Below are 17,169 nucleotides of genomic sequence, written 5' to 3'. Positions count from 1 at the left end.
AAAATTCAAATTATTTAAAAACCCTTAAAATCAGATAAATTCAGTTCAGAAGCAAAATGATATATCCTGATACATCCTAAAGACAATAGACTTACAATAATGTTAATTTAATTTTCTTACACGATTATTTATTATCTAATATTAGGCATAAACATCAATACAATTTGTTAGAATTATAATTAAAAAAAAACTATTTGCATACAATTTTAAGCATAAACCTAAATTAAGTTACATTTATACTTAAAACAAGAAAAAAAGGAATAAACTTAAATCAAGATATAATCTCTTAAGTATTCACATCTTACGCAATTTTTTAAGTAAATGTATCTTGAGGAAAAAAAAAAAACTCCAGCAGTTTTGTTAAAGTAAAAGCTATTTTAAACTATTTAAACTATTTTAAAAGTTAGATATATTTAGTTCAGAAGCAAAATTGTGTTAGATATAATCTTTTTAATCTTGTATTAAGCATACATCTTATTTTTTATTAGAATTTCTGTATAGTTAAAACAAAACAATGCATATTTTTGTGTACAGTATTAGGCAAGAACTTTACTAAATTTTATTAGATTTATACTTATAACAAGAAAAATATAAACTCAATTTAAGATATATTTTCTAAAAACAGGTGTCAATACCATTTGCAGTTGCATGTCTTTTTAAGTAAATTCATCTCATATTAAGGACGTTTGTACATTTTCTACTGGAGAACAAGACAAAAATTCTGATGAAGACCATTCTTCAGTCCACTTACAGACCATAAAGAAAAAACAGGTCTCTCTTAATCCCTCTCTCCCTCTTTCTCCCTCTATTTCCTGTTTGTGGCACTGCTCAGGACCTGAGAACAGCCGGCTGGAAACAGGCACCACCGCTGTCAGGTTCAGAAACATCAGACCACGCTTATCTATCCTGACAGATTACTCTCAGCTGAATGGCTGCATGTAATAAAGCCCCGCCTCTGAACCTCATTCTGATTTGTGCCCTCACCCTGTCAATCATGTGTTCCTCATTACCCCACCTTAATGTATAGAGACAATACGTATGCCATTTGTTAGGTGAGCATATAAACACTGTAATGCAATTGAATTTCTTTGTTAGAGTGACCTGAAATAGGCTAGGTCTATCTGTTTGTCCAAATAATGGAAAACAGGTGCATGTTTGCGAGTCATTACTTTTCCAATTTCATTTAATGCTGCTAGTGGTGCAGAAATTACACACTGCACATTCAATTCAAACATAAAATTTAAATAAATTAAACTGGAATGTTCCAAGAGATAACAAATGGAGGAAATGTGGATATGATAATCCAATAATTTGGACTCAGCAATCCGCCTGTGATGTTGAGTTATTTGCGGATTGCTTACACTTATCCGGCACTTTCTGCCCAGCGTGAGGTTTCTGCGGAGAGGCAGCAGGGGATCGGGTTCCGCACTGGGCCAACGTCTGCCACACCGGGCTGGCCGGCTCCACTTCCCTGATCCAAAAAGATTCACCCAAGCAGCGGGTGGTTGGAGTATCATCTCTCCGAGCAGCTGAGACCCAAAGAATCGCTGCCACTTTGGGATGGAGCGATGACAGGAGAGAATGATGGAGAGAAAGGAGGTGGAGACTGCTGCACAGCAGGGGGGCGGGGCTCAGCCAGCCTGACGGCTGCCAGTCAAAGAAAGTTAATGACAGTACAATGTTGGCACCGCCCCCTCCTCACGTTTCCTCCAAACTGCCTGCCAGGCTGCAGAAAGAGGCGTCTGGTCCCGGAAAGAGGGGTGTTGAGAGGAAAAGGGGGATGTCGGAGTGTGGATTTTGCCTGAGGTGTGTGGACTGGGAATATTTATGATAATCAACACCCGGGCTGGCACTGTTGGGCGGGCTGGAGATTCACTGTATCCATCCGACATCCCCCACTATCGCATCCTTAATCGAGTCAAGAGACTTATTAAAGCGTATGGGCAACGTGGGGCTAATTTCATTAGCTGCCTGCCGAGGCCCCCATATCTGATTTGTGCGTGCCTTGAGGGGGAGGGGTCGGGTTCAGAGATTGAGGAGGAATGGTTATCATCTGTGGACCGTTAGAGACACGGCAATCAAAGGGGAAGAGGATGAAAATGAGGGTGTACAGGAAGAAAGCAAGAGGAGGGTTTTGGTGATTAGAACAGACAGGTAAATACTTCTAGGGATATATAGCGAAATTACAGCCAGTGTAAGCTTTTACATTTATGCATTATATATATATATATATATATATATATATATATATATATATATATATATATATATATATATATATATATATTATATTTTATACATTATATACATTTATACATTATATATATTTTACCAGGATTCTTTGATGAATAGAAAGTTCTAAAGAACATTTATTTGAAATAGAATCTATTGTAACATTATACATGTCTTTACTGTCACTTTTGATCAATTTAACGCATCCTTGCTAAATACAAGTATTAATTTCTTCAATTTCTTAAAATAAATAAATAAATAAATAAATAAAATAAAAAAAATCTTACTTACCCCAAACTTTTGAACGGTAGTGTATAATGTTACAAAAGTTTCAAGTAAATGCTTCATGAAGCTTCGAAGCTCTACAAATCTTTTGTTTCGAATCAGTGGTTCGGAGCGTGTATCAAACTGCCAAAGTCACGTGATTTCAGCAAATGGGGCTTCGTTACATAATAAGTGTTTCGAAATTTCAATGGTTCACCACTGGGGGGCGTGACTTTGGCACTGATTTGAAACAAAAAATTCGTAAAGCTTTGAAGCTTCATGAAGCAGTGTTTTGAAATCGCCCATCACTAGATATTGAATAAAATTTATTTTTTTATTTTTTTGCCACACAAAAAGTATTCTTGTCACTTCATAACATTCAGGTTGAACCACTGCAGTCACATGAACTGTTTTAAATGTGTTTTTAGTAGCTTTCTGGGCATCTGAAACTGTTAATTATCTAACTGAGTCTAACTGAGCCATCAGATTTTATCAAAAATATCTTAATTTGTGTTCTGAAGATGAACGAAGGTGAGTAATAAATGACAGAATTTTCATTTTTTGGTGAACTAACCTTTTAAATGCAATGTAAGTTAAAAGCATCTGCCAAATATATAAATGTAGGTATGTAACAAAGATGTAATTGTATATTAAAATATCTGCTATCTGTATTAGATAAAATCTATGTGCGCTTTCCTCAATTTCCTTTTTCCACTAACACAAAAGCCATTTGATGTTTACAAAACCTGAATACCACTGTATCACCCACATCCAGACCTGCACTTTCCCTCCAGTCTATTAGCAAAGGTTCAAAACCAGGTCAATCAATTGTCCATCGGAGGTCATTTCCAGCGAATGACCTCCTATCTGCTACTGCGTTTCAGAAGCCCCTGCTATCACCTCACCACACCGGCCTCTCCAAGACTCCTCAATGACTGTCCATTCAGAGAGAGGCCAATCTGAAACCCGGCTTACCACACAACACATGCTTTACACCACAGAGATAAGCATTGTGTCTGGGATTAGAGGCTCGTCTACAGGAAATCATTATCGGACTGTTCTCATTTCTCTCGCCCGGTTGAGAGAGTCCAAATGCTACAAGGGCTGTTCAGTGTGATGTTATACAGTATTGAAGCCGAGTTTGAGAACTGAGACATTATCCACCTGCTGCGAGAATGAAAGGGTTTTAAATCACAGAATGCAACATGCAGCAAATGTCATTTTGCATAATGTTTGCAATTTGCTTTGCATGGCTTCTAAAGCTGAATTATAGTGTGTACATCTGTGTGGCTGTCTCCAACTAACCCGACATCTACATGCAGAATTATAGGGTCCAAATGTGTTCTTTGTGCATATGTCACTGCCTAAATTACGGACACTTTATGTTGAATTACATGCTTTTCTGCAGTGCTTGTTCAGTATCATTTCTGTAATGTTATAAAGAACCAAATTTCAAAATAAAAGGAATGAGTTTGCAGTTAAGTGTGCAAGTAATGCATTAGACTGGCACATATGGGGGCACTTTAACTACTCTCACAACGGTGCATTATGGGGGTCATGTTGTGCCTGAGTCTCATTTAGGTCACCTGCATGTTTAGACATCAGCAAGACTGTATAACCTTTAGAAAGACAAATCTAAATAAATGGGCCTGTATTCACTATGTAAACATGCAGCTAGTGTCTAAATACAATGAAAATTTATGTAGATGAGAATCTGCAAGTGTTCATTTTTCATAGTCTGCTAGAAATGCATAATTCATCCTCTCCTTACACACACACACACACACACACACATACCAGATGTATGGAGCCGAGAGCAAGAGACTATTAATGTTTCTTAAAGATCGAGGGAGTCAAACGCATTGCCTTGTCAATCACACACACGCAAAATACACTCACAAGGTGATCACTCACTGTCATCTGCTTTCATTTCCTGCGCAGGTCAGTAATCTGATATTAAACCATCCTCTCTCACACACACACATCACACCAGGATGAAACACTGCTGATCTCAACAACAAGCGCCACAACTGAGCATTAAATAAATGCATTTAAGCCTTGATAACAATGTGGCAGACAAATTAAAGTGATTGATCAGGACAATTTAGCAGTTTTCATTTTAAAAAGCATCTCTAGGACGGCCAGCCGCTTTACAGTATGACATAACGGATGAAATGTGGAGCCCTCCTCCAGGAGCTAAAGGCTGAATATTGGACAATTTTATCAGGTTAAAGCCATGAAAAATGTGACTGATTATTCTCATAAAGGTTCAGCTGTGTGTTTCAATGCTCAGACATTATAAGAGAATAGAAGTAAATATCATGAGGGAAATCCCCATCGGAAAACCACAAGAACAGACCTAGTAAACATCATGAGGTAAGGCCTCAGTGAAAAAAAAAAACATGAGGAAAACTTCCAGTTAAAATCCATGAGGGGAAAAAACATTAAAAATCAAGAGGACATGAGGAAAGCCTTCAATGCAAACCTCCTGTGAATAACCTTGAATAAACTTATAGTCAAAAATCCTAAAGAAACCATGACGAAAGACCCCAGAGAAACCCTGATGGACCTTCACATTGAAATTCACATTCATGCATACTTCAGATCCAAACCTTACACAGGCACCAGTGCACACACACAGACATATGCACGCCTCCAAATAATAGTTTTGCCCTGAACGGTGTAGAGCACAGGAGAGCAGCGAAGAACAGTCTGTAGATAAGACTCTACTTTGCATTAGAATGGAGCTGTTCTGATTTCTATGCACTTGGCCTTTAGCCACAATACTATGTGTGTTGGTGTGCGCACCCTCTCAGCCGTTCCATGTGTCCCTCTGCCTCTCGTTTTCAAGTTTATAAGTGCGGTGTGTGTGTATGCATGTCTATCAGTCCATCTGTTTGTCTCGCTGCCTCGCTAGTAAGAGCGATTTTACCAGACCAAACAGATGAACGAGAGATCACTGTCAAAATAAACTCCATATTCACACAGGCATGACAAGACAATTCACAGTGGTTAAAAACTACATTCAGGCCATCCCTGCAGTTTAAAAGGCAAATAAATACTTGCTATTTTGAAATAAAAGCATTCAATGTACTAAATGCACATATTATAATGTTCAAAACAATCCATTAAAAGTCCTCATGATTATGACATCACGCCCAACTCATTAACATAAGACCACCCACATATACATCTCAATTAATATACATCATTATTATTCCTAACTTGGCCAGCCCTGATGAATTATAATGTGACATTTTAGTTTAGTAAGGTGTGCCAATAACAACAGACGCTAGTTACATATAAAAAATGTCTTAAAGGAACAGTAGCAAAAAATTCTCAATTCTAAGGGTCAGAGAAAAGGTCGAAAATGGCCATGAATAACAAAATCATGATAGTGCAAGAAGCCTTGAAAAACATAGGCCCTGTCCCAAATGTGCACTAAATGTGAACATACAGTTCATCCGTGAAGTCCATGAGATCATGGGGTGTCCCATTCATCATTTTAGGTTTCAGAAGGTTGTTCACAAGCTCACAAGCCCTCAACAACACTGAAGAGCTGAAAGTGCCTTTTGGAAGTCTCTCTCTCTCTCTCTCTCTCTCTCTCTACAGTTGCAATAAAAAGTATGCAGAATCTGTGAAAATGTGAATAATTTTAACAAAATAAAGGAGATAATACAAAATGCATGTTATTTTTTATTTAGTACTGTCCTGAGTAAGATATTTTACATAAAATGTTTACATATAATCCACAAGACAAAAAAAAAAAGAAAAAAAAAAGCTAAATTTATTAAAATAACCCCATTCATAAGTATGTGAACCATTGATTCTCAATACTGTGTGTGGTTACCTGATGATGATGTTTTTATGTTGTGTGATGGTTCTTCATGAGTCTCTTGTTTGTCCTGAGCAGTTAAACTGAGCTCTGTTCTTCAGAAAAAATCCTCCAGCTCCTGCAGATTCATCAGTTTTCAAGCATTTCTGCATATTTGAACCCTTTCCGGCAGTGACTGTAGGATTTTGAGATCTGTGTTTTCATACTGAGGACAACTGAGGGACTCAAACACAACTATTAAAAAAGGTTCACTGTTCAACATTCACTGATGCTTCAGAAGGAAACACGATGCATTTTGAAGAGGTCCAAATTTTTCTTAATTCGCTTGAATATAATTTATTTTTTTTTTTTTTTCATTCAGTACTGCCCTTTGGAAGCAACAGAAGATACTTTCATGTTTCCCGGAAGACAAATTAAATAAAATTTACCTTGATCTTCAAATTCCAAATGTTTTCAACCCCCATCTATTAATGCATCATGTTTTTTTCTGGAGCATCAATGAATGTTTGAACCTTTTTTAATAGTTGTGTTTGAGTCTCAGTGTGAAAGGACGGATCTCAAAATCATCCAGTCACTGCTGTAAAGGGTTCAAATATGCAAAAGATGGTGGAAAACTGCAGAATCTGCAGGAGCTGGATGATTTTTCTGAAGAACAGAGCTCAGTTTAACTGCTCAGAACAAACAAGAGACTCATGAAGAACCATCACACAACATAAAAACACACAGTATTGAGAATCAATGGTTCACATACTTATGAATGGGGTTATTTTAATAAATTTAGCTTTTTTTATATATATATATATATGTAAACATCTTTTATGTGAAATATCTTACTCAAATAACATGCATTTTGTATTATCTCCTTTATTTTGTTAAAATTATTCACATTTTCACAGATTCTGCAAATGGTTCACTTTATATATACTATACTATACTATACTATATATATATATATATATATATATATATATATATATATATATATATATATATATATATATATATATATATATATATATATATATATATATAGTAGGGTGACTGGCTCAATAAAAGTGCCACATATTTTAGCAGAATTGTTGGTGAAAATCAACATTACCTATGATTCTGCAATTAAACATGATTAATTTAAAAAAAAAAAAAAAAAAAGTATGAAATTTTGTACACCGATGGCTTCAACAAAAGCATATACCATTGTTAATACATTATCAAGGTTACCATGGTTTATAAGTTCCCCTTCATCAATACTCCAATGGAAAAAATAAATGCTGTTGCACTCTGTATCTTCCCTTAAATGCAAGTAAACATGCAATTAGCACAAAACACATCTGATAAAGAAAGAAACACAAGGGCAGAGGTCTTCACTACTGACAAATTTTCTCATTGACATCCTCCCAGGGCCACATCGCAGACTGAGCGGCCAGTGGCCAACTCCAGCTGTTCTTTAGATCACACTCATAAACTCCCAAGCCTTGTGAAGGACCCCACACCGCCTATCAATTTCAAACACCAGCAGGAAGGAGACAAGGGACAGGAGGGGGGCTCAGATTTCATCCCCCCCAACATTCGCTGTAGTACAGGAAGCTTAAGTTACCCTCCCTCCTCCCCATTCGCAGCTGTCCGGGGCGGCGGTAGGAACTCTCACTCCCAGAGTAACAGGAGTCAAACTCAATAACTGCACAGATAACACCACACGGTCACAACAGCATCGCACGCACTATTAGTCCTGCACAGGAAGTGGAGTTTGAGAGAGATAAAGAGAGAGGACGCAAAGTTGGCACAATCTAAACCCCAGTTTCGACACAGCTGATGTCATAGTTCTGGTAGATTCCTTCAAGCGGCCAGCTTGATTGAGTTGTGTTGTAGGTGAACAGAGTGCAAGGTTCAAAAACACACCATCCATCAGAGCGACGGGAAGCATTCTCTGATGACGGCACTGCGGTGTTTACACGGTGTGTGTGTTCGAGCAAGAGAGTTTGCACCATCAGCACTCGGCACCAGCACTTTTTACTTTGAGAAAATAACAGATTGTTCGCTTCAACAGAGAGCTGAATCAATTTCCTCTGTCCTCGGTTAAGGGCGGAGCTGAATTTGAGCTCACACACACACACATATGATGGATTACAGGCCTTGGACCTTGGGTCCCAGGAGGCTTTGCTTCAGGGGTTACGAGTAGACAGCAGTGGTGCATTTGTAGGGTGAGGGGTATCTGCTTTGCGTAGAGAGCTGAACGCTAAGGAATTACGGACATTGGGGGTCCGACAGGTCTTTAGGGGTCATCGGATCCAATCCCAGGCAGAGCACTGTCGGAATACGACAATCTCATGGGAATCAAGAGCATGGTTAGATGTTTTTGTTCTACCTGATGAGGAACCATGAAGGAACCTCTAGTAGGTGAGCGCCTGGCACAGTACAAGCGACACAAACATGTCTGCTGTGGTCTGGAAATGAAAATGAAAGGATTGAAGTCAATAGTCTGGAGTTTGATTGGATTTAAATGACCATTCGGAATGATTTGCCATAGCTTCTGGCTTTTTCTGATGGCAGGCAATCATGTAATGGAGTTTTAAGTAGTTTAGGGTCATAGAGACCACACCGAATCAATGTAACACACAGAGATTAGCACAGGCGCATGTTCAAAAACACGGAAATAGTTAACAAGAGAATGAGATCACAGATAAATACATTCTAATACCAACAAACTTTGAGAAACAAGATATTTTGGTAACACTTTACAATAAGGTTTCATTTGTTAACATTAGTTAATGCATTAACTAACATGAACTAACAATAAACAATACATTCATTGTTTGTTCATGTTAGTTCACAGTGCATTAACTAATGTTAACAAATACAACATTTGATTCCCATAATGTAAAATGGTGAAATTAACATTATCTAAGATTAATAAATGCTGTAAAAGTATCGTTCATTCTTAGATTATGTTTACTAAAACTAATGTTAACATAACGAAATCTTACTGTAAAGGGTTACCAATATTTTTTATCATATTTATGTCTCTACTGTGCCATTCGGATACAGGATCTGACTGGATATGGACAAAACAAACTGAACAAAGCAGAAACATTTGTTTACTTAAAAAAAGAAAAGAGGCTAAATCCTTTCTGCTAATCCATGCTGACCATCTGATCATAATGGATGCTGTTCTATGTAAATCCATTTCCGCTGTACATAACTGAAAGCCACTGAGAGCAACGGTACAGATTTCTGCTAAGAGCTGTCTGGCCTTTTCTGAAAAAAAAAACAAACAAAACAAAAAGTATTTAAAAAAGTACTACTAATAATAGTAAAATTATTATATGTATATATATATATATATATATATATATATATATATATATATATATATATATATATATATATATATATATATATATATATATATATATAATTTATTATCATTATTACTATTTTTAAATGCTCATTTGACTAGCAGGGGTGTAAAATATATTTTTTTTAGTTGTGAAGACTCAAATGTCAAATAAATATTTACATCCTACTGCTGGTTGTGCTTCTCATTTTTGTTAAAACTCAAAACCGGTCAGATATCCGGTCTGGCAGGTCATGCATATGCTCCAACAAAACACTTAAAAAAGCAGTAGCTCGAATCCAGTTCAGGCCATTTGCCAACCCTTGTTCTTTTCCCCATAATTTCTCTAATTTGCTGTCAAAAATAGAGGAAAAATCCCATGAAAATAAAATGTAAAAACTTTATCACTCACAAGGGGACAAGAGTGAGCTAACAAAAGACAGTAAGAGAGAGTGAGAATGAAAAAGGTCAGTGTGTGTGTGTGTGAATATACTGTATGTGTGTATTTCTAGGGCTCTATGGGACCAATGATTTATCTCCTTTCCAGAGGGCTTCCTCCACATATACATACAATGAAGAATCATTTAATATCATCTACCCAGCTGACCGATTAGTCTCACACACACTAAGATGAGACCACAAGATAAGCTCTAAAATCTGCATGGCTCCATCTCACTGCAGCCGGTGTGTATGTGTGTGTAACGTAACATGCTGCTGATAAGGAGGTTGGTCTTTATGGTGTGGGCGCTGACTCCAGCACTGCAGATATACTACGATGACACATTCAATCAGGGATTTTATTTCTTTCTCCTTTATCACAGACTAGAGATCCGTTCTTCCTCCACCTCTCTGCCGGCACCTCACCCTCCCTCCCTCTTATCAGAAACCAACATTCCCTGTGGGCCGCGGATGCATCCTGACATCAGTCTGCTTTCAACTTAATCACCAACCCCTAAAACCTGCAGAATCCGGATCCCAGGATAACGCGGAGTGAGCGCGAACGCGGGTCAGAGGACCCAGACAGACACTGACATTTACAATCGGGCGAATGAGGACGACTGCATGTGAGAGTGTGTTTGATTAATTCACTCACACACACTCACTTGTCCACAAGACGAGATAGATGTTAAAAGCCAGACAGATGTTTGTAGTCTGGATATTAGGGATGGACGGTAGGATGGAAAACACCTTACTACGGCAGAACTGTGTCAACCAGTAGATATTTGAGAACGACAAAAACATGGAGTAATGCAAAAATAATACCGCTGACAGGTTTGCATATATTGGCTGCAAAATATGCATATATACGATGGCTCTTCCAGTGTAAATTTAACGTAGTACTGTTTTATAAAAGAATAAATAAAATACAAATACTTATAACGTAATGTCAGATTTTGATCATACCAACCACCCCTATTAGCTGTGTGTATCCAATTAATTTCATCCTCTTTTATTAGATGTAACTGATGCCAGATACACAGTCAAACAGATTGAGAAGCAACCTTAAAGCTTAACACAAGAAAGCACCATTTTTCCACTAATTACTTCATCTTACCAGTTCCAAATGCTGCCTAACGATACTCATAATTGCTTAAGTGCCATGCTGAAGCGTATCAAAAGAACCTTTTCAAACAGGCCAGCCAATCCCAGACTGGTGGCCTTTTAACAAACCAGCAACGACATCTGTTTCACCCTTCCTTCATTTACATACTTTTTAAAGGTTACAAGTGAACGAAACAGCACTTTTTGTCGCAAAGACTCAAACTACATGCACGCTTTCACACTGTTATTAGCGTAGACCATTAGCAGACACAAACACACACACGTTCACACCTTATACGCTTAATTAATGCCCCCATGTTCAACAAGCATGTTGCCCTCAGATTTATAATACACACACCTCTCTACCTGAGAAAAGATACAGGGGGCTAATTAACATTTTCCTGGATGACTGTGCGCCCCAGGTGTGACTTGTCACATAGCGACCGTACACAAGCTACGGCCTGAGATTTCACCACTTTGGCAAATTTATTCAAAGCAGGGCTTGCCTCAGTCTGACATAGTCTTCACAATGATTTATGAACCTGCTCATTGACCCAGTTTATCCCGAGAAAGGAAAGAGAAAGACCACGAGAGAGAGAGAGACAGAAAGAGAGAGCGGGAGAGAGAAATAAAGACACAGAGAAAGAAAAAAAATAGCAACAAAAGAACAAAATATATTTCCCAGAAGCAAGGAGTGCCACAGGGTGCGGCTTAGACCGAAATGTATCCATGGTATACATCACAAAGAGACAGAGTATATAAAAGCTTGCCACAAAAGATTAAGATTAAGACAAATTTATGATATTAGCAGAATCCAAATTCATTGTACGTAAATGTAAGATGCATGTGTCCTAAATCACAGAACATCAAATTTTATTCGCTAAAGGCTACCCAGATGGAAAACTGTTTTCATTAGTTTAGCAAAGTTTATCAGTGGATGCTAAGCAGGCTAATATTTTTCCACAACCCCTTGTGTTCTTATTCAACTTATTTAGTTTTAGAAAAATTTATAGTTTGATCTTTGTTAACCAAAATGCTAAAAGTTATGTGTACTTTTATGGTAAAATGCACATCAATCATACAGTATACAGTGCTTCCCACAGAAATATACTTGCGGTGGTAGCCGGGTGAAAAATCCTCCTGTTACCCACGGCACAAAAATGGTCTACTACATGTGACAAACAACAAATAATGTGTGATTTTAAACAGTAATTTTATTTATTGAAATTAATTTTAACTACATAGCATATTACATTTAATTACATACTAATATAATGCATTAATATGCATTGTAAATTATGCAAAATTACAGGATTTAAATGGTTCACCTTTTCCTATGTTCTCCTTGCTGTCATATAGTGTCTCTCTCAGTGAATGGGACACAGATTTTACTAGTTAAATTTATATAATGAATAATATAAATAATGTTCTTAGTCTTTTCTTCCTATGGGGGAGACTACAATAATTTACTATGAATTAAATGGAAATCAAATTAAATACAATTTATTGTGTAACTAAAATAATGCCCAAAAGAAAAAGAAAAAAACTTAGCGTGTGACTTTTAATTATAAACAAGCCCGAAATACACCGGGACTCTTATTTTGAAATGTCTGTACTATTACAGGCTGATCTTACAATCGTCTAAAACATTTTATATAAAAGCCATAAAGTAGACATTATAATAATTCATAAACTTGAGTTCATTAGCAATCGCTTGGCATAAATCTGTGCTTTTCATTGATTGAGAATCACTTTGAAGCAGTCCGAAGCGATGTTGCGCGAGCTTGTAGAACGCGCAACAGCGCCCCCTTGTGACTTTGCAAAATGCAGCGTCCGTGGGAATGTTAGCGGAAGTAAACAGTTCTGACGCACACATAACGAGCAGGTACGAAATGACTAGTAAATCGATTGCGGATGGTTTTATTATATTGGGCGGATATAAAAGTATAGGAGGATAAAAATAATAAAAGCAAAAATGTGTCTCCATATACTTGGGTGGCCGTTATTATACATGGGCGGCCCACCCAAGTAAAGTCTATGTGTGGGAAGCACTGGTATATGTTGATTTCTCTAAAAAGTGTAAACACTGTGATGCTAAAAACGTCACATGAAGTAGCCTACATATAGACCCCTTTTCACTTAGTAAACAATGTGATGTTTTTTGTGAGCGGAGCTTAGATGGAGGAAGAACGATTCCCCTGACCACTTCACTAATGCTAGCTAGCTAGATTTGTTAGCTTGTTTTTTTAACAATGACTGGAGAAAATCTGGTTGTATCTGAATATATAAATGGTCCCTCACTGTAGAGCTTGCTTAATCGCGATTAATCGTTTGCAAAATCAAAGTCTGTGTTTACGTAATATATGTGTGTGTTCTGTGTATAATAATTATGTATATATAAATACACACACATTCATGTATATATTTAAGAAAAATGTTATTTTTATATATAAAATATATATAAATATATATATATTATAATATATTTATAATAAATACATATATTTCTAAACTTTATACCTGTATGCGTGTGTATTTATATATACATAATTATTATACACAGAACACACACACATATATATTACGTAAACACAGACTTTTATTTTGCAAGCGATTAATCGCGATTAATTGTTGCAGCCCTAACTCACTGTCTGGGACCAAGACTGTTATTAGGGCTGAGAGAATACATCGATTTTCAATTCACGATTCTCTCTCAAAACGATTCTGAGCTTAGTTTTTAACAGCAGATGGCACTATAGGTGCTTTAGAAACACACATACTCGGCTTGCATCCAGTTCCTTTACACACACCACTTAAACCTAAAATAATCATTCATAAAGTTTGAAAAGGTTGAAGCGAATTACGAGGGTGTTCGTAGTGGGCTGTGTTTACATTAATCTCGCGCCATAAAATCATTCTGAGCTGAGGTGCATGTATATTTAACCACTTACATGGCTCAGCCAAACTCACGATCACTCTCCAGCACTTTTCTTCATGAACATTTGAGTGTTTGGATAAAAACCAGCCTAGAGCGCTATTTGCTGTTAAGAACTACGCTCAGAATTGATTCGAGAGAAAAAATATCAGGATCGATCCAAAATCATTGCATCACGAATCGAGAATCGATGTATTGTCCCAGCCCTAATTGTTATTTGAAAAAGTTAACTTTAACGGACGGAACCAGATGACAAGATGACATTTTAAGCTCATTATTTAGCCAGCTATAAATAGCACCTCCAGTTTTCCCTTTGTTTTGCCTCCAGCTAACCCTGTGATGTAATCGTGACGTTGGCACTAAAAGGCTCTATACTTCAAGTATGTATGCATCACCAGTGAAGTATGTGCCTTTAGGCTCCAGTAGATGTATGCGTATTGGGATTCAGCCAATCACTCCCTGTGGCCTGTCAGCACCTTTTCCATTCTCTTCTTCTTCTGCTCTAATTAAGACCTTATAAATGACTGGAAAGGGATTAATTTATGTTGAAGTAAATGGAAAGACATGTTCAGTAACTTTAAACTGAGAAATTGACCATTTGAAGAAGCGAAAGCACTAAACCCCAAAGAAACAAGTTCACATGAAATAAAGAATTGTGTTGAAATAGAAGAAGCGCCTTGCATCATCAGACAAATCTAATAGCGACAAAATTAACCCTTCACTTTAAACTCTCTAGAACACAAACATCCGTTACAAGATCTGGGTATCTTCTTTGTTGCATTACTAATGGTCAGTTGTTAAAGACTAGCGTTTGAGATAATCCTGCTTCAGCGGACACCTCCTTACAATCTGCTTCATTATTAATAATGCAGCGAGCTCCTTTCACAGGCCTCTCTCGGCTTCCTGCAACCCAGCTTGGGGTCTCTCTGATCGGGCGGCTCCAGTGGTCCACGGCGAACGCCTGTCTGCAATCTGTTTCAACAGAGCCATTCACTGAGCCTGCGGGGGTGCAGACTGACCCCATACGAGAAGAAGGGAAAGACAGAACCATATATCGCAACAGGAGACGACTTGTGACATGAAGATGAAAAAGTACTGGGCTTGTAACCAGGGTCGGAACCCCTAAAACGAACGTCGCAAAACAGTCTGGAACATTCGCCACATTTTTCAGTTTGTCACTGAAGGCCAGCTGTTTGTTTTGGAGGTGAAGGTTTTATACGTATGTGAGTCTGGGAGCATTTCATATAGATCAGATATACACAGCTGGCTATAAAATCAACATTTACTTCTTGAGAAAACAGCGCCGCTTCAGAATATTTCTTCGATGTGACAGATGAAACATATTTTGCTTGGAACAATACATAAGCTGTATCGGTTTAGATTGGCTTCACTTCTGTGATCACTCACCAGTAAAGAGAAGTTTTATGAGTGGAAATTGTGTAACGTAACACAGCTGAGGGGTTTCGTTAAAGTACAGTTCTTGGTCTTTTCTGCTGTAGGTTTAGTATCCGCTGTCCCGCTAACCTTACGACCCTTCACCTCTCACCTGAAAGTCGTAAAACATCCTACAGTTCATTTAAACTCAACTATGGCTGTGTCTGAAACCTGAAAAATGCTGCCTTTGCGAGATGTATATGGAGGTAGGAAGCATTTTGAAATTGTCTGATGTGTAAATTTAATTATAATAGTCAATTGTTTTAATTTGACTCAACATTTGACTACATGTCTACCAAAACATAACCATTGTAGTCATCAAATATTTGCTTGGCTGTCTAAATATTGTTTTGGATCATTAGAATTGACATTACGGTTTCTTGGAAACTAGTTCATTCACAAAATCGTGCCCTTTTAGATTAGGTTTCAGACAACCTCTGACATAGCACCATTGTGGAAATGTAGAGATCTAGTGAGAACAGAGAGGGGGAAGTGAGAGAGATACAAGAGCTAGCGGAGGAAAAAAAGGAATAATCGGGGACTTCATCAATTTTTCATGAATTTTCATTTAGGCGAGGAGACCCCTCTTAGTGCAATCGATAGATCAAGCTGCTGTCACACAGTTAGCACCTGGGGGCCGCCACCACCACCTCCACAAGAGCTGAGAGGATCAGAGAAAACGCACACCCCCTGCCAGCTACACGAGTGAAAACACACAAACTGCCTTTATGCTCTTCTATATATACACACCCTATAACCCGCAATGCAGTTATGTATCATCAATTACAAGTTAAAAATAGAAAATTTATTCAAAAGTGTTACTGAAAAGCTTCCCGCAATTGCTACCTCCAAAGTTACAAAAACAAAATGCAACATCATCTCCGCATTTCTACCCTTTAACCCAAATCACCATCCTGTATCATCAATTACAGGTTAAAAATAGAAAATGCAGTAGCATTCAAAATTTACTGACTCTCAAAACCTTCCCACAATCCCTTCATCTAGAGTTACGCTTTCCAACAGCTCAACACACACACCCTCTCATTACTGCATGGGGTCTTGGCGGCAGCACACAGAGCCAATTTAGTTATCCATTCATTCAATATTTATCATCATATCCTTATTTCATGATGGATCGCTCCTATTTTCATAACAATGCATAAGAGAGGCTGTGGTATTGATCAGCTCAGGGTTGAAACAGATTTTAAGATAGCAGCTCACTCTGATTGCAGGTCTAGACTATAAACCCAGCGAAGCAAAACCAATAATTCCTTAATCTCTAATGACTTTCGCCTTGGCATATTGGCTAAGCTACTGTAGTTTGCTTTTATGTAACACTAAAGGAAATAAGGGCCTGAAAGCAACTTTAGGTGCTCCAATGTATTCACTAATCACAACTCCCAAGATAAAAGACGCAAGATCAACCTAGCAAAAGAGTCATTTAGCAAAAAGGCCTATCATTAAAAAAAGCAAACTCATCGTCTAATAGAAAAGCAAAGGAGGACAGGTTAGCTGTCACTCATAATGGTCTCTGATTAGCTTGGGGATTTGACCCCAGGGGATGTGCTCTCTCTAAAAATGCAAGTCAACCCAACA

At 37.6% G+C, this 17,169-nt stretch overlaps 1 protein-coding gene across 6 annotated transcripts in view; it reads right to left on the bottom strand.

The window, feature by feature from the left end:
- robo2 (roundabout, axon guidance receptor, homolog 2 (Drosophila)) overlaps positions 1 to 17,169 on the bottom strand; it is a 218,848-nt gene that overhangs the window by 179,203 nt on the left and 22,476 nt on the right. The window lies entirely within an intron of this gene.

This window comes from Chanodichthys erythropterus, chromosome 17 (genome assembly GCF_024489055.1).
Source record: "Chanodichthys erythropterus isolate Z2021 chromosome 17, ASM2448905v1, whole genome shotgun sequence".
Classification (NCBI taxonomy): Eukaryota; Metazoa; Chordata; class Actinopteri; order Cypriniformes; family Xenocyprididae; genus Chanodichthys; species Chanodichthys erythropterus.
The sequence above is the reverse complement of the archived record's forward strand: the minus strand, read 5'-3'. Positions and strand labels throughout refer to the sequence as shown.